The following is a 24,363-nucleotide window of genomic DNA, read 5'->3' as shown; positions in this document are numbered from 1 at the left end:
CATCATCACCTTTTAACCTTTTAACATCCACCCTTTTTATAGAATTTTCTCCTATTTGGCATACCCAGATGGAAAAGCTTCTAACAGAAGAATTGTAAGGCCATGATGCATTTATCAGGCTTCATCTGACAAGTGACATCTTCTAGTTCCTGGAAATGTGTTTGTTTAGCATGTGGCTAAAACACAAACACAACTACATCAGTTCAAATAAGGCTCAAAAAAGTGTTTTTGGTCCTCGTCTATAATGAATCATATATGAATAACAATAATTAGGATATGCTTTATGCCAGAACTTAAACTGATGGGAGATCGGGAGTTTGTAGTTTGTGGTGTCACTGGTGTCACCACAAACTACAATCTCCAGTTGACCAGATTGTGCTGAATGCTTTGACTCGTTACTGCGTGATGCTGCCGCCGCCGGCCCAGTGGATGTTAAAGGGTTAAGTTGATATGTTGAACTTGTTACCAAACAGTTGCTTATATTCCACATCCAGCAGTTATGGAGCAACGCTATCATTCATTTGTCTGTTTCTGTCCACCTGGTGAATGTTTTTGGTTCTCTACCAACTCCTGAGGGAAATATCTGGCTCTTTAGCTGCTAAATGCTCCATAATGTTCACTAGCTAGTCACTAACTGTGTCTGTTTGCTGTTTTGGTGCTGAGCAGGTAGTGTACAGTGGGTTTTTAGAGCTTTTCCTCTGAAAACAGCTGCCTGCCGTGGCAGAAAACGACACTATGAGAGTGCTGAGAGTGAATCAAAACAGTAAAGTTGCAGCCAGACAGCTGAACAATGATCTGAAACTCACTATAAAGCTCCATAAAGCTGAAGGGAGCTGCAAAGTCGCTGATAATTCTCTGTAAATTCATCACTATGAGCAGCGCCTCTCACATTGACTACTGTCATTTGATACATTGCTTTCATAAAAATATAGATCAGTTTTCTTTACACCGACTAACACAAAAGACATTACAAACTAAAGTCACCGCTCAACTCAAACAGAGGGGAGAGAAAGAGAGGAAGAGCAGGAGCCAAGGGATTAAGACTTAAACAATATTTAAGTTGTTAAAGTTTGCGGTTCAGTTAATATGGCAGTAACTGATTAATCATCCCCCCATCTCAGAACAATTACATTCAACATCTATACTTCACTGGGCGAGAAGCGTATCTCCCCCTGAGGACAGCCTGATGTTGGTATTCAGTGCGCCAAGAGAAAATCCTTAATTATATCCCAATGTCCATCATCAGTCCAGTCTTTAAGAGGGCCAGCTACCTGCTCCATACTAAACAGGTCTATATGTTGTTCTAACCATGACTCTCTTGAAAAACAGGCTGACTTGCATTCTTTCCAATCTAGATGAATGATAAACTGCCCAGTATCGCCCTCTATGTGAAGACCAAGCAAGCACTTAGGATCTGTGACATCATGGATATTGCTTTTAGACCAACATGTCTTAACACACTCCAACAGATGATGAAATGATGTTCCTCTATGACAGCAGTTAAACCAACCTGAATCTTGATAGTTATTGTCCATTTTAGATCATATAAATAACAATCCTGCTGTATAATTCTGTATCTAACACATTTAGATGAGCTGGTAGCTGATTTCCAGATTGCTGTCCACTGGGATGCAGATAAAGATGCACTAATGTCGCGTTCACATGCAAGCTGTACAGAATAGTATTGATTAGGACCGGTCACTGCAGCTCTCTTGAAAGTGTAGTCTCATCCAGCACAAGATAGGAGCAGCACAATCATTTGTTTTGCACGAATTTGAGTGCTTGAGAGACAATCAGACTTTGAACCACAACCCAGATTAGTTTTTTTTTTTTTTTACTGAATTTCTTGTTCTTATCCACAATGTCTAAGTTTTTATTTTGTGTCTTGGTCCACCCACTCTGAGGCTTGAAGGAACATTGCTGATTTATCTACAAGGACCTTTTTTCTTTCCAATTACATACATAATCAACAATTGGTGCCGGTGAGAAAAGTAAAACAATCAAACAAAAGCAAAATCCAGATGTTCTGGAAGAAATATAATACATGAAAACAAACAAAAACACCTAAAGGACACAAAAATAATTGTTTAATTGTGAGAAACACTGGAACATGTTTTCTGATTTGCAACAATAAATCATTGTGTGACCAAAGTCTGACTGAGCTGTTATCATTACAAACATCGGACATACAATAGTCAAGGTGCTGCTGAGTTTCAGGTTAATCCAGGTTGTGTGGTCTTCTTTATTTGTTTTCCATGAGGACGAGTAAGAAACCTGAATTTGTCAGCAGAATCTTCAGCCTGAAGAGACCATGTGGGACAAAAAAGAGAGTTAATGAAGGAAAGCAGAGGAGGAGGAGAGAAGCTGGGGTGTTACACCGAGTCAGGAGAGGAGGACGAGGGATGTTCTGCAGGAGGAAGACAAGGAGGAAAGCAGCAGGATGGATTAAGGAGAGGATTTGGTGTGTGTGTGTGTGTGCAACCAAGAGAGAAAAAGAGAAGCTGTTTTCCGTTGAGGTAAGGGTTCATGCCACAGTTGATGAGCATGCTGCATTTCCAGGATCCCCGTGCTCTTATTTTGTCGAGCTGAGCAGTTGTCACTGAAAACACCTGTCAATCAAACGGTAGCTTCACTGTCAGGAGCACCAAACTGGAGCATCACTCCTATGTGTTTTTTTTTTTTTTTTACAGTTTGTCATCACTCTGAACAACATTTCTTTATTACCCGCGTCACAAATGTGACATCATATCCTTTTTCAAAGCCAAGTGCAGAGAACTTTCGGAGACCAGAAACATCATGTGACCACACCTTAACTCCATGTCTCCCTCCACCAGCCAATCACGTTCGGTTATCTGGCTGGGTTTAGTAGCTCCGCCCGCCCCTTTTCTCACAACCCAGCTGACCAGCGAACTGTTGCCGACTCGCTTTACGTGAATGGCAAAGCTAAGAAAAAATTTATGAAAAGCTCAGAAAAAAGAAGTTAAAATCTTGAAGAGTCCAAACTCTTCATAGTTCTGCAGTCAGAGAGAAGAGCTAAAGCAGCAAATCTTTGTTTGAAGTGAGAAGTTTGATAGCCTGTAGTCACCTGACTGCTGATGAAGAAAAATCTAAAACAGTGAGAGTACGCCTGAAAGATAGAACTTTTGCAAAACTTAGTATCTGACATTTTCCTCCAGCTTGATGTTCTGAACTGTGTTGCGTTGGACTCTGTACGAGAAGTCATGGGAGTATATCTTCAATGGATGAATAAAAATTAACCACCATATAAAGTTTTTACAGATTGTTTCAGTTGCAGTCAAAGAGGAATCTTTCACATCAAGATAGATAACATGACTGACCAGTTTCCAGTACTTACATCATCAGCCCAGTCTCTTATCAGACTAACAATGTACTGGAACTATATGCACTCTTCAGTTTAATGAGGTTGTAGCAGCTTTGTCCCATATCTGTCACTGTCGCAACTGTCGAGTGTTGCAATTTGTGTGTGAATGTATGCTGTTGTTTGTGCTTGTGTGAAGACTTTGACCTGATTATGCACTTCATGGGGGGGCCATGCAGATGTGCTTCTTATAAGTAAATTATAAAGAATTCAGATGCAGTGTTTCTTCAAAATTCCCCACATTTCACATCATTTTGTCATGTGGTTTGTCAGTCTGTGTTTTGCTGGGAGAATACACATTAGCTAAAATGATACTAAAAAACATCCTATTAGAAATTCATGTACTGAGTTACACTTAAAGTTAACCAGTCAAACACTTGAATGGAATAAAGCCATCATATATTATTAGTTACACCTGTGCTTTTACTGCTACGACGAGTGAAAATGTCCACTATGAGGAAGTTAGTTGGTCTGGTCTCATAAACAGCTACAGTGAGATGTTTCCTGTCAATACACTTTGGTTTTCTTCACTGTTCTGCAGTCTTCAATAACTTTTACTAAACATCAATCGTTTTAAGTCACACTTGAAAAATTGTGAACCTGTCCTTTAACCCTTGTAACCCCCTCCCACACTATGCTCCTCCTAGAAGGATGGGATATTATCGATTGGTCAATATCTATTGGAAGGGCTATCTGATCGGTCACAGCTAGTGCGTCATTACAGTCGTTGCTAGGGAAGACCTGACTGTTACTCCTTCGTACCTTGGAAGCCCCCTTTCTGCATTTCCATACAATGGTCTACCTATTGCTACTTTCTCTGCCCATCTCCAAAGGATAACAGTTTGCATTGCACATGCTTTCAGGAATCTGAAGGTTTAGATCTATTTTCTACCACTGTGTGCACACAATATGATTACATGTACAATTTACTATCTGATTATAAGTAATATGTTTCATTAATTCCGTATCAGGTCATGTGTTGATTACATGAATAACATAGTTTCCTTTCAACACACTCTACTCTGACGTCACTGCTTGTCATTCACAAGTCACTGATGTCCTGTGAAAACCATGTATCTCCAAAATGCCAACTTTTCATGATGGAAGAAAAGCAGCACAACACATTTTTCAGATAATCCAATCAGTTTTTAAATGCTTTTTTTAGTTCAGGAAATAGGAGAACTTAATCTTCCAGTTTATCTTAAAAAATCTAAATGACCCAAATTTGGAGATACATGCTTTTCACTGGACAGCCACTAAACACTTCCAATAGTGAGTAATGCAATGCAAGTAATTCAAAAATGGACAAATTGACTGACCAGTATGACACTGATACATCAGACTGATGAACTGCTTGAACTCCCAACTGTTTGCATTGTGTGATTTTTTTATACTGCTGCGGTGGCCTTGTCCCATATCTGTCACTTCCCAGTTATGTTCTGCAGTCTGTGAGTCTAAATGTGCGTTGGCTGGCCCTATTGTAGCATACTCTACAGGGACCTTGGATGAAAAGTGTGTGTGTGTGTGTGTACGTGCGAGGGTGTAAACAGACGTCTATATTAGCAGCTGATTGTGTAACTCAAAAAGGCTTCATTCTACTCTCTATGGAGTTTCTACTGTTTGCTCGTTTTGTTCCTGTATTTCTATGACAGAGGAACTGAAGTGTTTAGGTTTAAGATTAGAGTTAGGAACCTCATGTTGCTGAAGGGGTGAACATTGGATTTTTGTAACATGAACACTAGTAAAGTAATCGATAGTCTTTATAATTACAGAATCTGTCACTATCCTTATTAGCCGAGGCCTTAAAAGTTGGCATATGAGGGTAAAAGGAGCACACACAAGTCAGTTTATTAGTCATGGTTGGTGCTACTCTATTTATGAAGACAGGCAACCATGAATGTCTTCTGCAGCTTTAGCTTTGTCATGTCTGAGGAAAATAACTCTGATGATGCTACTGGAGACGACACATTTTTAACTGGAAGCTTGCATCACAAACTAGGTGCAGGCAAGGAGGGGATACTGAAATTACGAGCTATGGTAAAATTGAGATCCAGTGTTTTTGGAGTTTGATCAATACTAAGTACTAAAAGTCTGGATAATAAAAAAGTCACTGGAGTATTTTTAAGGTCCCCTCTTTTTTGGGTCACTGTGTAAATTCCTTCTTCGCCCTTCAAATCATCGCGTTCTCCTCTGGGAGGTGGGTGTCATATTTCTTCCTTAAATTCTGTATCACAATCCATCATGTAGTTTTTAAAGGTCAACACACACCAGCAGAGTATGATGTGTGTCAAAACACCTGCACCTTATTACACCACAATATTTCTCAGCATTGATCCCGGTCAACTCGTCAGAAAAGCGGTATCACATTCTGGACTACTGTACTTTGATGGCTTGACTACTCCTGTCTGTTTGACACATCAGGTGTGTGCTATTTGCATCACATGACATGACAATCCACAACATTAATGGTTGTCTAAGGTGAAGACTTTGCCCTTGGTGCCTTTGGCTATGACTGTAGATGTTGAGATTTTCACAACCTTTACAAAAACTTAAAAAACTAAATAAATTATACTGATGGACATGATTTATGTGAACAGACAGACTCTTTAAAGTATCAATAACCTGCATTTAAAAAATAACCTCTGGCTTTGAGAACATGAACTGAATGGACCACAACAAGCTGTGTCAGCTAGCTCTTTGTTTCCTGCCTGGCTGTTGTCCAGAGGACCCCCATGATAACACAAGCTGTGATTGCTGAGAGATTTATGATACAGCTACAAAAGCCTCTAGAGGCTGCTGTCATCTTGTTATGTGCATCCAGTTTCTTTGTTGATCCAGTCCAGTGTGTCATGAAACCAATGTATTTTACATGAGCCTGAAAATGGGCCGAGGCAAAGTGACCGTTTAGTCTCCGGCCTCGGGGGAAATTCTGAAACGCTGCCCCGCTCTACATTTATATTCTACTCTGGAAGTCCAGAGGGCGATGAGACTGGACGCAAGCTGCTTACACACACACACACACACACACAAACAAACAAACAAACACACACACACACACACACACAGCACTGTTTAGTGCTCCTCCATTGCTTATCATTATTCTTATGCTTCTCCTTTATTACAAAAATTAAATTGGGCTGGCACTGACATATCTAGAATTGAGGCGTTTTATTCTTAATTGAAACATGATTGTTTATAGGAATTTAAATGTGTTTTTTGGCTGAAATTTTGTTCAAAAAATAAAAACCACAAATTATTAGTCTTACACTAAATTATCTTTCTTTTGAAGGGTTGCCTCTTTGCAAACTTCTCCTTTGAGAAGTTGGCAAATAAAAATAAATTGCACCTATTCTGGATTTCTTAAAGGTCTGTATCCTTATGCTGGGTTCTGACTATATGATATCATGCCAACAATGACACGACCCAAAAGACGTGGGGTATCAAGAATGAAAATAAGACAGTTGTTAGTTTTATCCTGTGAAGTGTGTCATAGTGGGAGACAGCTGACACCAGTTTGACAGCTATAACTGGGTGGAACAAGCTTCTTTGGGCTGCAGGTCGGCAAACATGCATAGGATGTGTAATGTACATTTTATTCCTCATCGTTTTGAGCCCACTTCCCAACGGGAGCTGGATCAACCAATCACTTTACTTGACATGCAGGTTCCTAAGACGCTTTGTTGAGATTTGGAAGATGTGTGCTTCAGCTCCTCTGTGAGCCTCTGTGACCTGCAGTAACCTACAACAACAATCTCTGTGCAGATATGTATATCTTCATTGAAGCATAGTTCCAGGCACTGGCAACATTGTGATGTTGACTCATAAGACTATGGAGCATTCTTCCACATACAACTGTAAACATGGTGACATGAAAGATTAATTAATTATTAATTAATTAATTAATCTTAATAAATTAAGACAAATTGACAAACGAGGACTAGTTGGTGTTGTATTTTTAGATCTGCGTAAAGTATTTGACACAGTCAATCATGATGTTTTACTATCAAAACTCTCTAAATTTAACTTCTCATCTAGAGCACTGGCATGGATGTCTTCATATTTATCTAATAGGATAAAATGTGTTAAAGTTGGTGATATACTGTCCAGTAACATGAAGTGCACAATGGGTGTTCCACAAGGGTCAGTGTTAGGTCACCTATTATTTAGCCTATATATTAATGATCTCCCTCAACAGTGTCATGATGTAGAACTACAAATTTATGCAGATGACACCGTTGTGTACACACATGCAAAAACAGCTGAGTTAGCTGCTGCTAAGCTAAAAAATTGCATTGGAAAGGATCACATATTGGCTTGATCAATCATGTCTGAGTCTAAATGTAAACAAGACAATAGGTATGTTTTTCTCTAAAACTATGGCCCAATGTCCTAACACTGATATTTTCATCAAAGGTGAAAAATTTACATAGTTACTGATTTTAAATATCTTGGTGTGACACTGGGTCCAAATTTGAACTTTAAGAAACATGTTAAAAAAAACGGTTAAAACCATAACGTACAACTAAGCAAATTTTATACATATCAGAAACTGTCTCTCTTTGGACGCAGCCAAGATATTTATGCATGCTATGATTCTTTCCCATATGTCTTATTGTGTCACATGTTGAGGGCAGGCTGGAGAAACAGCCATAAAACCTTTTGAGTCCTTATACAAACAAACTCTAAAAACTCTGGACAAAAAGCCAATGCATTTCCATCACTGTAGGATACTGGAGAAATACAATTTACTGAGTTTTAAGAATTTTAGATTATTGTCAAATTTGTGCCTAGTTTATAAAATTTTAAATGGTTTGGCCCCTCCTCCACTATGTGACTTTCTGTACACTCGCTCAGTAAGTTCTATTAGATCCTCCAGAATATCCTCTATACATGATTGTACCATACCATTTCTTTGCACTGCATTTGGGCAGTCAGCTTTCTCTGTGAAAGCCACAACTCAGTGGAATGCCCCACATGATGATATGAAGAACTGTAGTTCAATCAATACATTCAAGGCCAAATTAAAAAATCTACTAAAGACCAATCAGCTGTGTGACCACTGAGCCTAAACTCCATCTATGGTCTTCTCATTAGCACAGGTAGTCTTGCTTTTAATTTGACAAGTTTACATTATTAATATCTAATTGACATTGTGGGTGTATATGATGTGTTTGTTGTGTGTACAGCTTTGTATTTGGTATTTTGTATGGTGTGTTCTGTGTGTTTTTTTGCTTTGTACTGTTTGTTGTTGTGCTGTTGTATGTTTTGATTGTGGGGGACTGCGGATGCAAATTAGCTTTGAGCTAACTCCAGTGCAGTGCATCTTTAATGTTTAAAAACTTCACACTGTCCAAATCAATCACTTATGTTGTTAATGCTGTCAGATAGAACACATGAAAGACACCAAGTTATAATTGGCTGGGCTACAACATGTCCCTCGACCAAGTCACGATCACCTAATTAGAGTGACCATCTCAAAATACATATACTGTATGTCTGGTCGCCTGAGACCAGAGTAGTTATCAATAGATTTGTCTCAGTATTTGTAAAGGTGTTTAGGACAAACAACAAACACAAATCAACATCCACTCAGTGTCTTGAATCAGTAGCTTTCCTCACTGGTGACTGAAAGTTACATCCTGATTAAAAGTTTAATGAAAGGCCTCAAAATCAATCAAAATGGACATAGTTTGGTTCTGAACTGAACAACTGTCCTTTGAGATCTGGCATTTAAGTGCAAGAACTTCACATTTTCACTTTTGCAATGTACACATTTATTGTTTGGCCTCAGATACAGATTCTCCAGCAACATGCAGCCTCAGGAATGTGATGCTTTTCAGCTGTAAATGTTAACACATATTCATTATACACCTACAACTTACATGGCATTCCAGCAGAACTGTTGGCTGGCAAATCAAGAATAAAGTTACAGCAAGTTTTGTCCACGGCTGCTTCGGCGCATTGTGTTCCTGTGTTAGTGTGTGACTGATAGGGCCATTAGTTAAAGGCAGAGAGCTTAAAGTTGTGTCATTTGTTTATTTATATGCCTGATTCTTTTATACAGCTGTTATCTGTGTATCTTTAAGACTAGACTGTGTGTGTGTGTGTGTGTATGAATCTTGTTTTTTGTTTGTCCATGTGTGATAATGGAGGTTTTCTTGCAGAACTCTTGCTTGTGATCATTACAGCAATGTGACTGCTGTAGGATTTGTATAACAGCTCTGCTCCCAGTTTTGCAGATTTGTTGTGTCTGACGGTTGCAAAACACGGTCACATTCATACAATTTAAAAATAACAAAACAACAAAAACAATAATAATTTAGCCACTCATTAGTATTGCATTTAGAAAATATCATTAGAAAGAAAAAACACACTTGAGTCATGTTAAATAAATTATAAAGCTGATTCCTATTAAAAGCAAAAAAAACAATTCCACAGACCGTCATTTACTGACTTCTCTACCCTCTCAGTGGCACTCAAGCCCATTGTTTCAGTTGTAAATCTTTCAAAATGACACAGATATGTAGTTTCATTTTTCAAAAGGCCCAGTTATTGTCTGAAACAACTGGACACTGTGGTTTTTAGCAAATGTTACTCAAACAGGAGGAAATAGTACATTTGTTGGGGACTATTTTCAGCCGTGGATTATGTGGGAACATAAAATACAGGTGCCGTGTGCCATGATAATAAAGGCACATGTCACCCTGTGCAATCATGTGGATCACTAATGCACAGAGGAATAAGATATATCAGGCTTTGGATATACAGACAACAACATGTTAGTTGGATCAATTCCTTGTTGGTTTTGGTCTTTTCATGGGATTGGTTGACAGTATCGATATATATAACATCAAAAGACCCATCCTTTAAATCAACCTGCATATTAGAATCCTGTCTGCTGAATTCATTACAGTTTGAGCCTGCTGAAGAATCTCCTGGATTTTCTTGAGTCTCCTGGCGAATTGCAGGATGGCAGCTGTAGCATTAACTGACACCCTGCAGCCCGCTTGTACTATCATGTCTATACTCTGCTGTTCCATGAGGTAGAAAGCATTTACAACAATGGGTGAAAAAGTGCTGCATTATCTCAAAATATCTGATAATATTCACTGATGATAAAACAACTTCCAACTCTTATGAGTGTTGTGTGAGTGTTCATTTTGAACCCTTTAAAGAAAAATTTCTGTGTCAAAAGGAAGTTTTTATTTGCTCTTTATCTTTTGTTAACACAGATACAACTACCATGGCTTGAGTTTGAGGCCAATGCGGTACTTTTAAAGTTATAATCTCTATAAATTTTATTTTAAATATATGTTTGTTGAGTCACTATCTATTGCTGAATGAGGTAACACAAGGTTGATTGAGTCTATGGCCCACTGATGAAAGCTCTTGCATTTACAGTATTAAGATTATTATGAACAGAGTGTTGGTGGCGACATTCTCACCATGCATTCAAGTCACAAGCGGCGCAGTTAGTGATGCATTTACCATTATCCAGTGGTGGATCTACCATGGAGGGTTGGTGGATCTAACGCAACAGACTCTCTCCTCTGCCCCACTCTGTCTATCTCTGTGTCATGGATGTATAAATAGCTGCAGGTCTGTGTGTCTGGCGGAGCTGGGTCTTGGCTGAGTGGTCAGCATAGTCGTCCGTGTTCCGAGACACGGTGTGAGAACCCTACCCAGATAGCAAAATTGCTGTGGCCCAGATGTGGCCCACATCCGACACTTTCATCCAGCCCACATACCACATGAAATGATGGCACTTGAGCGGTCTGCTCCTGATTCCCAGATCTGGGCCACAATCAAGCCGTATGTCAACCAAGAACAAACCAGATAAACCAGATCTGGCCCACATCCAGAATACACATACCTGAGAGCACTGCATCTTTATGAAAAAAAGCCCACATTTGATTTGAGATATTTGGGCCATGTTTGCTTTCAGGCTCACATCCATTTTGTCTGGGCCAGAAGAATGCCAGCAGTGCTGCATCATTGCCTGAAGTGGCCCACTTTCATATACTATCTTGGGTACTTTTCAAAATAGTTTATTGAAGAACGCTTACTTTAACACTCTAATGCATATTTTCACTTTTATTCGAATACAGATACAGATACAAATACTGGGCTCTCTGCACATCCTTAACAGCGCAACCGATATATGATGCCACACGTCAGTTAGTGTCATACATGATCCTCTGAACTTCCATTTGTTTGTCCCATGAAAGCAGCTTCAGTCTGCCTGCTAGCGCCAGCACAGAGTTCTTTTAACACCGGCGTAGCAGGTGAGCAGTGGTTTGTTTTTCGCTCCTTGTTAACAGTAACAGCTGTCTCCATGTCTCATACGAGGGTACAATGTCCAAACGGAAAACGAAACGAGCTCCTAGAGGCTACAAGAGAAACTGCAGTAGGAAGTCAGTCTGAGTCAGTAACAGCTGTAAAGTGATGAAAGACTGTGTAAACGCTGTTTCAGAATTTGAGAGGTGAGTAAACAGCGTTAACCTGCATTAGATCCCACTACAGCTCTGTGTATAACTGTAAAAATAAAAAAAGGGAAATACTGGAAATTTACAGGGGAAATTACGCAATGGGAGCACAGTAAGAGACGGGAGAAACCCAGGAAAAACACCTGCCTTGTTAGCACAATTTAGCTAAACGTTAACCCAAGTCTGCAGTGTTTGGTCTTCCCAGTATGCTAGCATTAGCTTCAGTCTGAGGTAGCAGGGCCTGTTTCCAGAGTGCGAAAGAAAACACCCCGTACTCCTTATTTGGAAGCTCTTGGCTCCGAACAGAAAAGATGGCACCAACAAAAAGCTGCAACTCCAGGCTTCAAACCTGCTCCAATGCAAAACAATGGGTGATCTTGCTACGTCCATCTTTATAAACAGTCTATGATTACATTGCACTGGACTATATCACTCCCTGCAAACTGAGCAGTCAAGAATGATGCTCTGTAGTGAAAACACGGACAACAATGAGATCAGCATGACAGCAGAAGACAAAGGAAATAACATTGAGACTTAATTGAGACACCCAGCACCGCTTCAATGATGCACCACATAATCATCAGACAGTGACATGTACAATCATTAAATTCTAGAGTAAAGTGTTCCCAGAGCACCAAGTCACAATATTCTTAATTAACCTTTAGATCGGGGAGGTTGTGTTCAACAAGTAACAGGGACAAATTAAATGAACAAGGTAATTAAATTTAATTACATCCTTGCTGCAGCGCTGTCACTGTTCAACATCTTACTTTGGCTCCTCCATCTTCTCATTTTTTTCTCCTGATCCAAATGATTTCTACGTTGAGTCTATCCTGCCACAAATTTTAATTATATTTACACTTTTTGTAATTCTTTGTGCAACTTTCTCTGCTTGTTTTTCAGATTCTGTTCTTTATTTCTTCCTTACTTTGTGTTCTCAATCCTGGATCACCTCACAAGATGGGATTTTTGGCATGTGTGAGTTTTGCTCTGTGAGATGTCAGAGAGTTGGAAACTTTGTTTTTGCTTAAAACACCTCCGGATCTAAACTGACTTTTAACCTCTCAAACAGGGAAAACGTCTATCTGACACTTGCCAGATGAAACCCCGGAGGCCTCCACCTCTAAAAGGACCCATGCTGTGTCAGGAAAAGGGATTTATGACAATAACATTTCACATTTTTTCCCTTTGGACTCACTTGAGCTCCAAGACCTCAGAAACACAGAGACAAAGGATAAAAATATAACTTTCCTTGGGAAAGACTTTAGGTAGGAGATGTGATTACACATCTCATCCATTGGTGATGAGATTAAATGTTCTCTCTCCTGCTCTTCCTCTCTCTCTCTGTTAACAAACACACAAATCACACTTACCCTCTCTTTCTTTATCTCTGTCTCTCGAGGGTAGGTCTGATGAGATAGTAGAGATCACTTCACTCGCTTTCTTGCAGAATAGTCTAGCTCTGAAGTCTGTGCGACATCAAATGACAGAGTTATCATTTACAGATTAAATGCATTAAAATACAGTGTGACCGTACTGCCATCTGGTAGTCACATCATAGTACACTAAAGAGTATGTTTTGTTTCACGCAAGCGCACTTATTTCTGTTACATACTGTGTTATTCGCTAATTCATGTTAGAGAAAAAGGGAAACGTACAAAGGTGTTACAGTTTAGGTTGGCGTTAACACTACAAACAAATCACAAAATATATAAGCACACAAGAAGTATAAATAAATAAAAGCACAAAGCCACCTTTTTAATGTTAGCACCACCTCTGTATGAATCAGCGAGTAAAAAAACAAAACAATAAATAAGTTACACCAAGTAAACTTCACAACAAATTAGGAATATACTAAAAAAAAATAAAACATAAATGCACTAAGATCACTGAATAAAACCTAGCACTTAAAACTCAATAAAAGAAATTAAAAATCAAGTGAGTTTCAGGTATAACAAAGCAGCAGTGGCAGTCACAGCTTGGTTGTATAACTCCAATCAATACCATCAGGCCGTGGGGGACACAAAGTGTGAGAGTATGGCACCAAACAGAGCAGCAGCAGCAGCAAGAGGAAGACAATGGATAACAGTGCTACTCCCTGGGTACGTCTCAAGTCTCTTAATCAATGTCTCCTCGCTCCTCGCCTGAACCGGAAGTTGTTCCTGATGCGCCATTTTGACAGGCGTCCCAAGTCTCTTATTCTGCTCCGAGGAGCGAGGAGCGAGGAGGGATCTCTGAGGAGCAAGGAAACACGAGAGCGGCCTTCACGGAAGTCTTTTACCGGCCAACACGCCCCCTTATTGGATATCAGTTATTGATTGGACGCTGCAGCTGATCAGACTGATCTGATACATCACTGCAGTTTCATACCGAAGTGGAGACAGATTACAGATTAAATTTAAGTGAATCACTCCCAAGTTTTATGTTTATTTATATATTCATCATATAGTTAAAAATCTGTTAATTGTCAGTCTGATCAACAAAAGAACCATAAACAACTTTCTTCATTTATTAGAAAGATTTTTCTTTTCATGATGTTATTTCTTCCATTAAACTGTTTCTTGCTGACAGACAGACTGTTCCTGACTGTAACTTTATCCATAATAATAGTTAAACACATTTATATTTTACATCATTTATCGTTATTTCCATTCAGTCACATGTTAGGCTGAAAATTCCTGAGTGTCGGGTTTGATATGAGATACATCATTTCCATCTGTTACCACATGTCTCTTAAGCTTAAAATTAACTAGTGGTTTGTTTGGTTTTTTTGCCTAGTTGCACGCAGGATTTTAACAAGGGATATCAGTTTTTGGTTAATTTTGCTTTTGACAGACCTAAACCCATTAACTGGTAAATAACCGGTTAATTTTTAAGAAAAGTTGTGATGTAGGTTTCATTTGTGCCCCCATTAACAAGTACAATAATTTAATACAAACAGGCATCTGGTCTATTTTCTACAGGTATATATTTTAGATCTGCAGTAGATGATTGTTTAAAGTCTCAATCTACTCCAATGTTTTTTTGCTTATTGTTGCTTCATTTGGACGTTTGAGCTTCGAGGTGCAGAAAGATGTATGTTCAGAATGTGAAAGACTGTTTTTACATCCATCTGTTGAAGGAGGAAAGTTTCTCTGTGCTCACCAATAAAAACAAACAAACAAAAAAACAGTTTGAGGCATGCACTTATGAGCATGATCTATGACATAACAACTACTGTGGAGCCAATTGTTGGCCAGTATTCAACTTGCACAACTGTGATGTGAAAACTTGAAGCCTCCAGTGCACAGAAGTTTAGTTAAGTTAGAAGTTTTTTAAATTATGTTTGTTTGTGTTTGACTCCTCTTGGTTGTTGTTTGCATGAAACCAGACAGAATTAGTAACTTTCCTGTTTTTATAAGTCACTACACTATATACTACATTTTCATTCGATCGTATTTCTATACCACATTTCCAACTCCACTTGGAGTGCCGTGTTTATCCGATGTTTCCACATCCATGTGTGACTCCAGAGGCCGTGAACTTCACTTGAATGTCTTCTGTGCTGAAGAATTCACACTACTACAGAGAAAAAGAAGAGCAGATTCGAGAAGAAATCTGCATAATGTTGACTTTATGCAGCACTTGGCAGCCGTGCGCCTTGTGCTGAGTGAGAAATTGACCTGTACTTATGTTTGTAATTTGTATTTCATTTTTATTTAGTTTAAATTATAAGATGTAGAGAACAGCAGCCTGTTGCACCAGCTGTGTGTAAATTCAAACTTGGCCTAGTTATGATGTAAATTAATACTAAGTTGGGATTTATGCATTACTAAAATAAAAGCAGTTGCACCATGGAGATATATATATATTATATACATTTATATTATATATTTTGTTGTTATTATAATTTTGTTATTATAATTCTGTCTACTAATTATTTGATCATTGTGAATAATTCCTTACTCTTAGAACGACTGATACTGATAATCACTGTGTCTAATGCAGGAGCTAAATACACAACCACCCACACACACACACACACACACTTCCACAGTCTTTCATAAACATACACACAGAGCAAGTGTTAATTGTTTTCTGCTTTTTTCTTGATTGTATCTTTATCTTTTTAATCTCATTATTACTTGATGCTTTGGTAATATTGTCTTTGGTACATTCATGCCAATAAAGCATATTAAAATTGAATTAAAATTGAAAAGTTACAGCATAACTCTAAGTAACAACTAAATAGTTACACATGCCTCTGAGGTAGGTGTAAATCATAAAATGTCACAAAAAGCCATTTTTCTGCCACACAGCATAATTTTTCATTAATTGCATGTGATTTTGTAACAGTAATCCAGTAGAGACCTAATTTATTGACATGCTATTTCACTATCTATCTAGCTTACTGCGATGTGCTACGATACCAAGTGGCTCATCCCAGCCAGGAAGCTCATGTGCACCATAACCATAACAATGGAACTCTATCTTTGGTCATTGATTGGCCACTTGCCTTAGTTATGACTTTACATCCAAAGTAGTTAGATTATGCCCCGTGTAATCATGGTGCAACCAATTTTAGTAGCTGATTTAGTTACAAATGAACCAGTAGCCGAGTTACTAAGACTCTAGTGTTGACTTTACATCCACCCAGTGTCTTAAAACAGTCACAGCCACCTGTTGAAGACAGTCCAATAACCTGAAGCTTGTTTCCATTAAACCTGAGGTGTCTGGCCTCCATCGCTATGGATCAACATCAGCATGTCATTATGGACAGCAAGACAGCTGACTGACATGTGGTCGTCTCTGGAGGCTCACTTAGCTTATTGGTGTGCTTTTCTTGTACATATATGATTTAATTGGTTGTCTCTTCTCATTTTCTCTCAACCTTGCTCGTTCACTCTATCAATTCTTTTTATTCCCCGTCTGGCATAATTTATTTTTGTCCATAAATCAATTGCTCCAAAAGGACTAATAGAGTTGAATGGAATTGCAAAGGTAATTATAGAGTCATGGAAAAGGTGCACATTTAATGTCTTATATATATTATGGAAACTGTCTGCTTTACTTTATGGTGATATGTATTAATTTGTGCAGTCACTCAGAGAATGGGCATTCAGAGCAGGGGCCGCTGGTAGATGAGTTTGTCAAATGGTGTGATGAGGCCTTTCTCCAATTAAATGCCACAAAGGCCAAGGATATGGTCATTGATTTTAGAAGGCAATCACTCCACCCACCATCTCAGACCTTCAACAAAGGAACTGGCATCGAGTTTATAAATAAGATATAAATATCTTGGAACAGTCACTGATAAAAACTTCTGCTCCGGTCTGTAAGAAGGGACAGCAACATTTGTACCTCCTCAGGAAGTTAAATGCTTTTAATGTAGATAGGAAAATAATATATTTGTTTAACAAGTCATTTATTGAATCTGTTCTTACTTTTTCTATGACTGCTTGGTATGGTAACCTGAACCTCAAGGACAAAAATCACCTGAGCTATATTGTGAAGGTTTCTGGTAAGGTGATAGGTGTCCCACAGACCCTGTGGCTGACGGCTATCTTTGACCAGCAGGTTCTCCGCAAGGCCAGGTCTATAGTAGACTGCACAAACCAACCCCTTTCACTTTGAGTTTGAAACTCTTCCCTCTTCCCCATGGCGCATGCATAAATGCATACATGAATGTGTTTCCCCTAGGTTGACTGCTGGCAGCGTGGGGAAGAACATTTCTCTGTTCTCTGTTTAGTGTTTGCAGGTTAGGCTAACCTATTGTTACTAACTTTGAAGCTAACCCCTCTTCATTTTCCAGCAGTCGGGGAAACAACAGATGTGACTTTTCATGGTCTTGACAAGCTGCAGCATTTATAAAGTGACACTCTGTAGCCTGTACTGTACATTTACTGCCAGATTGACAACTTACTGTTAACCTTTTTCTCTCACAGAGAAAGAGCGTTAAGACAGCTGAGGAAGACCACCTGTGACAGGCCACAGTACTGTAGCTCCTCCGCTGCCGCTCACCTCTGCAGTGATGTTAGCAGCCAGCAGCCTGACAACGAACTCCGGTGCTCAGCCTTGATAATATTCCCCCTGAAAACTCCACAGCTATCAAAGGAGCTTCATTCAGAGCTGGTAAGAGCAGAACTCCTGTCTGGAATATTCTGTCACTGAAGATGCACATTTTGGAGTCATTTTCTGCGCTCCCTGTGTGTTGGTTTTTTCCCCTCTAGATGTGAGCTCTTTGTTATTCGGGCTGTTTTTCACTCAGTTTTCCAAGGTTTAATACAGTATTTGGACGTCTACCTTCCTTCTATTTGCATGTGGCTCTGTCAAGTCTGAAGGATAAATACATACATGGCCATGTGGTCTTACAAACAAGAAGAAGTGTAGAGACTCATGTTAGCACGGCATCACATAAAATCTTCATATGATTATGGTTAACATGACAGCACTTCGACAAAGGTGTCAGTCTGACAGGCCCTCTGGGGCTCCCAGCTCTTATCTTCAGCTTTCCAGCTGTCAGATGAGACCTGATGGGCCTCTGGGGAGCGGTGACGCTGTAAACCAGCCATAGCTTGTTAGAACAAAGTTCAGAAGCCTCACACAGTCTGTAACAGGCTGTGATTCATACTCAGTAGTGTAAAGCAGCTTACGGACTGAATAGTGATCATGGTCATTGCTCTAAATATTCATGATCATCTTTGTTGTATTATTGGAAAGTGTCTCCCTCAATTTCCTGGTTCATTACCTTTGTTTACCGAGTTAATGTCTTGTTATCGACTCTTCTAAATAAGTGGTTTGGAGGCGTGGCTTCCTGAGCTTGTTAGACAATAGATGTACCCTGATGACCGTTCAAACAGCTCCTGCATCCTCATAAGTCCTCATGCACCTTTGTTGCATTTTCACCAAAGCCCTTGTTGCTGTTGTAATGCTGTGCTTCTGAATTTTTTGCCCCTGCTGTAATCTGTTTCTCTAGTTTACACTTAGCAGCAGCTTCCTCCTCTAACGTTTATCACTGTCTTGAGATCAGTAGTAGCCCTTTACTGCTCAGAATCCAATCTGGACTTTTTGGAGTCCTATAATATCCTTGATGGAAACAGATATAATAATAATAATCCAAACTTTCCTGTTGAAAAAGTTTTTTTACTGCATCAAACTCAATATTTTTCAGTCATTTTTATAAGTTGATAAGGTTATCTCTACCTAAATGATACCATTCTATCTAATATCTCTTTGTAGTCCATGCATCCATCTATCCTCTCCTTCATCAACTGTCCACTCATTCATTAATCTCTCTATCTATCTATCACTCTCTCTTCTTTTTTGTTATGTTTTTTTTTTTAATCTAGGCTCTTCTAAACCTTCCATCTGCCTTCTACCCATTCATCCATCACACCGACAGTCCCTGGAGTGCCAGTGTATTTATCCCCACCTTTCTAACTCTAATTATCCACACAGTCCAGGCCCAAAGCACCAGAGCTGTTTGTTAGCAAGACAGACACAGAATTAGACCGAATGAAATGAAAGACTCCCTGGTACACCAGGATCTGTTACGGTCTCTGTAAATAAAGAGATGTACAGTTCTGTTCATGATAATTTAATTCAGTGCAGTTCAAATCAATTAATACCTTAATGTCCTATATAGGAAATTGGTTTGCAGAGTATTTATAGTACAAACATGGGTAGAAACACAATAAAATATTAATTAATGAGCCATGCAAGCAGCTCTGTGTGGCTGTACTTACAGGCAAAGCAGTGCTCTGACCTAAATGCTAACATCAGCATGCTAACATGGTCATAATTATAATTCTAGCATGTTGATATTTACCATGCTCACCATCTAAGTACCAATTATCACTTAACACAAAGTACAACTGAGGCTAATGGGAGTGTCATTAGTGCAAGTCATAAAAACTGTTTTTTAAATATTTTTTTTATTCTCTTTTTGTTTCCATCTTGACAATTTTGTTTTTGTTTTTATTGTAAGTTTGTATTGTCCGTTTTTTCAGTTATTTCCCTCATTTTCTGATCTTTATATTTGGCTTGTTTTGTTTTTTCTTGGTATAATCAATGTCATTTTAAAGTTTTGTTGTTGTATAGACCCCGGGAAGACTTGCTTCACAATATTCAACTAAACAACAAAAATGCATGTTCAGCCAGGGAGAATGGGCCCAAGGTGGGCACCTTTGTAAGTGGAGAGAACCGTGGGCCCAGGGCAGCCGCCCCCTCCGCCCTCCCGCTTTGCTCCACTACAGGTGGAAGCTAATGGGGATCCAAATAAAGAACGATGGTGCTGGATGAAACGTCACAGAATCAAAATTATTACAGTTCATCTTCAAGCACAATGAAAGTGTGAACCAAATGTCATGGCAATCCAAACAGTAGCTGAGATATTTCAATAGAAAAGAAAAAAGTTAACTTCATTGTGGTGCTGGAGGGGATCACCAGAGTCAATAGCATTCATCCCAGGGTCCAGAAACATCAATATTCAATAATTGTTGAGATATGTCAGTCTGGACCAAAGTGGTGGAGCCATTGCCATCCCTTGTACCAAGCCACTGACATGACTAAAACACTTATTAAAGGATAATTCCAGACTATGAAGCTGGTTGTAAAGTGAAAAAGTTGGTTAGCCTTCCCTGTCTGACAGATATCATAATGTTTGGTACTTATTTATCTACAAAACCATCAGTGGGAAATTGACATCTTATGTCTCCTTCCTGCTGTTTGGCACTGGTCCATATTTCCATATCTCCATTGACTGGTTGATGCTTCAGAAACCCCGAACCAGAACTGATCTAGGAAAGACTGTCTTTGGTGTTAGTGCAGCAATCTCATGGAATAATCTGCAATGTCACCTGAGAATCAAAACATGTATACCTCCCTGTGACTTCAAGAACATTCTCAATATTCTCTGCCTACTTGTGACTGCTTTCACTGAGCCTGCACATTGTGAACTGTCTAATTTGTGTTTTATTAATGTGTTTGTCCATCCTTACAATGACAAACAATGAAAATAAAACTCAAGTTATGATAAACTGGAAATACCCATGAACACAAGACTATGTCCAAAGCCCTGCCAGTAGCACCTAAAGTCTGTAATGTTGTTGCTGGAGAAAAGGTCATTTGATCACTGGATCAATAAGGTTCATTCTTATGGGAACACAAATGTCAAATTCAAATGTACCGCCATTGTAGCCATTAAATGGGGGAAACATGTTCTGCACACTGTGTCGATAGCTCACAATAAACACAATAAATCTCACTGAGATGTTCACCAGGCTTCATCAGGCAAACAGTAAATAACCCTAAAATTGGAAAGCTATACACACACACACAAAATATCACACAGGTGATTTAAATCTGCACAATAGAATAACCTTGTATCCATACTGAACCAATCAGGATGAGAATGAGGAACAGTCTGATTCACTGCAGATTGTCAGTTTGTCATGCAGTTGCGACAATTGTTCATTTATGTGATGCACCTTTTACTTATTTAGATTGTCTTAACTTTGCTTTGTAGCTTGTGTTTGCACTGCAAATCACTCAATAAATCAGTCAAACACGTGTACAAGAATGAGATTAAATCAACATCATTATAAGAAATTGCTCAGTAAATTTCATGACAATTTGTACATTATATTTTGACACAATACATGAGCCAAAAGTATGTGGATATCTGATGATTATACCCATACACGATGGATGAACATCTCATTTCAAACTAATGGACATTAATCCGCTGCTCTAACAGCCTCCACTCTTCTGGGAACACTTCCCACCAGATTTTGGAACCTGGTTGCAAAGTTTTACTCCCACTGAGCCACAACAGCATTAGTAAGGCTTGGCTCACAGTCGGCATTCCAGTTCATCCCTAAAGTGTTGGAACGGGTTGAGGTCAGGGCTCCTTGCAGGTTAGTCAAATTTTACCCTTGTGCTTTGAGCACTTTGTGTGAAATAGGAGAGAGCTTTCACCAAACTGTTGCCACACAGTTGGAAGCACACTATTGTCTAAAATATCATTGTATGCTGTAGCATAAAGATTTGCCTTTATGGAACCCAGGCTGTAAAAAAAAACAAAAAAACATCATTCTCTGTACCACATATATGCATAAAGAGAAGCGAAATGTTCCTCATAGAACATGGAACAAACAAGAATGTATGCAAAGACATTGAGGACATGTGCTACACATTAAGACATTACATCCCAGACCAAAAGTGCACCAAAAGTAGGGTTGTCCACATACATTTTGCCCCCTAGTGTATCTCTCTCTGGACAAAAGTGTTGGAAGGATGGACAAACTAACAGCCTGGCCACTGACATCATTGTCCAAAAAAAGTTCTTAGCTCATCATTAACTACAAAGTCCTATAGACACAGTAATTCATCATCGTTTGTCCAAATTCAAGGTGCTCTTTGAGGCGTTTCAAAATCCATAGTGGAAGCAGTAAATGTTGATCATGTTTCCCTTCTTCATGAAGGAAGGATGGAAAGGAAGGAGAGATAGTTTGCAAAAACAAGAGTTATCAACACTTAGAGCCAACCAATCATCTCTGCTATTATCCTATTTGCTGAACTTAATTACACCTGTACCAAGTGCTAATGAGACAATTATGTACTTGTGCTTAACAATGATCCACACAGCACCTTTAAAGGATTTTAAATTATTTCATTTATCTTCAGTGACACCGAGTCCTCTCTGTGCTTATCTTCACATTTCCACCTGAAGTCATTTGGTAAAAGATGAAATTACTTGTTTGACATGAACTTTTTTTTTTTAATGCAGAACTTGACATCCTGAATAGCTCGCTGCTCTGTTCTCTCCTGGAGGATTAGCTCTGCCGCTGGGACCGCACGGCTAATTTGACAAGTAGAAAGGTGGAGATGTTAACATGCAACTGGAACACATTGACAGTCCCACCACTCCACACTACCACAGGTTTGACACAGAACTAGTGTGTGAGTGACAGGCAGTCATGGTGCACCTGAACTGATCTCTGTATGGCCTTGCTTGTTAGCGCAGAGTTTAACCAAATAAATCTCCATTCTAACATGCTGCGGATGATTAAACCATCATCAATCATGCTTTAATCTTTAAAAACTACCTGAGTAATATTTCCCACTCTGCTGTTCTGTGCAATAAAGCAATCTAGCAAATTTCTCTCCAAATCCATCATAGTGGAAAATACAGAGCTTCTCAATGACTGTCCAATCTGTTTATAAAAGGTATAATAATGTGTTAAAATGTTCCATTTTAGTATTTTTGAAATGTACAACAAGCTGTTATCTGCTACTCTGAAACAGATTCGCACACTCCTGTCTGACACACTTGTCCAGCCCAAGAGGCACACAGCTTGAGGTTGAAGCCAATGCAGAGGTATCTTAAAGTGCAACGCCACAACGGCTGGCTCCAGCTTACTCCCATCAGTGCCACCAATTTGGCGACTTTTTCTCAAGCAAGTTTTTGGACGGACCTTAACTCCTCTCCTTGAAGGGAGTTGCCAGTATTTCTCAGTGAATGAGCACTGATGTGGCTCTCTGGATAGGACCAATCATCAGCCAGACATAGACGTGAATGAGCTGTAAAGGTGTGTACCTAATGGCCAATCATTGATTCTCATTGTTTTTTAAATCATTCTAAATGATTCAACTTTACTATCTAGGTTTGATTTTTGTTTTGTCAAAATAGACAGAGTAAACAATAGCAAATTTATTCCAGTGCATGATCATCTCTCTATTCATGATACTTAAGCCTGCATAAAACAGTTATTTATTATTAGAGGTAGATTTAGATTCACATTGAGTAACTGTTTGAAGAAATAGCTAATGATATAGCTAGTCAGTTTAGTTTAATTTAACTTAATTTCTTTAGATTTTTTAAATCTTGTATGTATGTAATTATGCCATGATGTCATAAATATGCAAATAAGCACATGACATCATCTAGTGACATCTAGCAACTAGCTTTAGCTATTTTCCACTGAAAATAGTTGGCAACACTGACTTCCCAGTAAGCTAGCATCAGCTTCACTTCAAGGTAGCAGGGTGTGTTTCCAGACTGTGAAAGGCAACACCCCACGCTCCTTACTTGGAAGGTCCTGGCTCCAAACGGAAAAGATGGCGCAAACCATGAGCAGCAACTCTGGGTTTCAAACCGGCTTCAGTGCAAACCAATGGGAGATGTCACACCCCACCACCTCCATCTTTCTATAAAGTCTATGGTCCAGACCAACAGAGGGAAGGACTCCCAAACAAAAGAACATACAGTTGTGATCCTCATCACTGCTGGTGTATCCATATAGGTGAAGGCCACTGCCCAGGGCGACACTTTGGCAAGGGCGGTGAAATATGGGCCAAGCAGGTGCCCACTATTAAAAAAATCATGGAATAGCCAATAGCAGTAATTGCAGGTTCGCTAGGTGGGTGAATTGCTGAGGAATGTAGCTACGGCTACGCCATCTTGGCAGTGCCTCACGCCACCTAACCTCTGGCTAATCCAAAATGGGCAAAGAGGTG

General features: G+C 39.2%; 2 long non-coding RNA genes across 2 annotated transcripts; both read left to right on the top strand.

The window, feature by feature from the left end:
* The first annotated feature begins 11,397 nt into the window (after window positions 1-11,397).
* On the top strand, window positions 11,398-13,135 carry LOC121894560. The gene is made up of 3 exons (XR_006095570.1): window positions 11,398-12,580; window positions 12,769-12,843; window positions 12,938-13,135. It is a non-coding gene; the product is annotated as an uncharacterized LOC121894560 (long non-coding RNA).
* A 4,661-nt stretch (window positions 13,136-17,796) lies between these two features.
* On the top strand, window positions 17,797-23,390 carry LOC121894562. The gene is made up of 3 exons (XR_006095572.1): window positions 17,797-17,976; window positions 22,634-22,786; window positions 23,152-23,390. It is a non-coding gene; the product is annotated as an uncharacterized LOC121894562 (long non-coding RNA).
* The last annotated feature ends 973 nt before the right edge of the window (window positions 23,391-24,363 follow it).

This window comes from Thunnus maccoyii, chromosome 3 (genome assembly GCF_910596095.1).
Source record: "Thunnus maccoyii chromosome 3, fThuMac1.1, whole genome shotgun sequence".
NCBI lineage: Eukaryota > Metazoa > Chordata > Actinopteri > Scombriformes > Scombridae > Thunnus > Thunnus maccoyii.
This window is presented reverse-complemented; position numbering and strand designations above follow the sequence as displayed.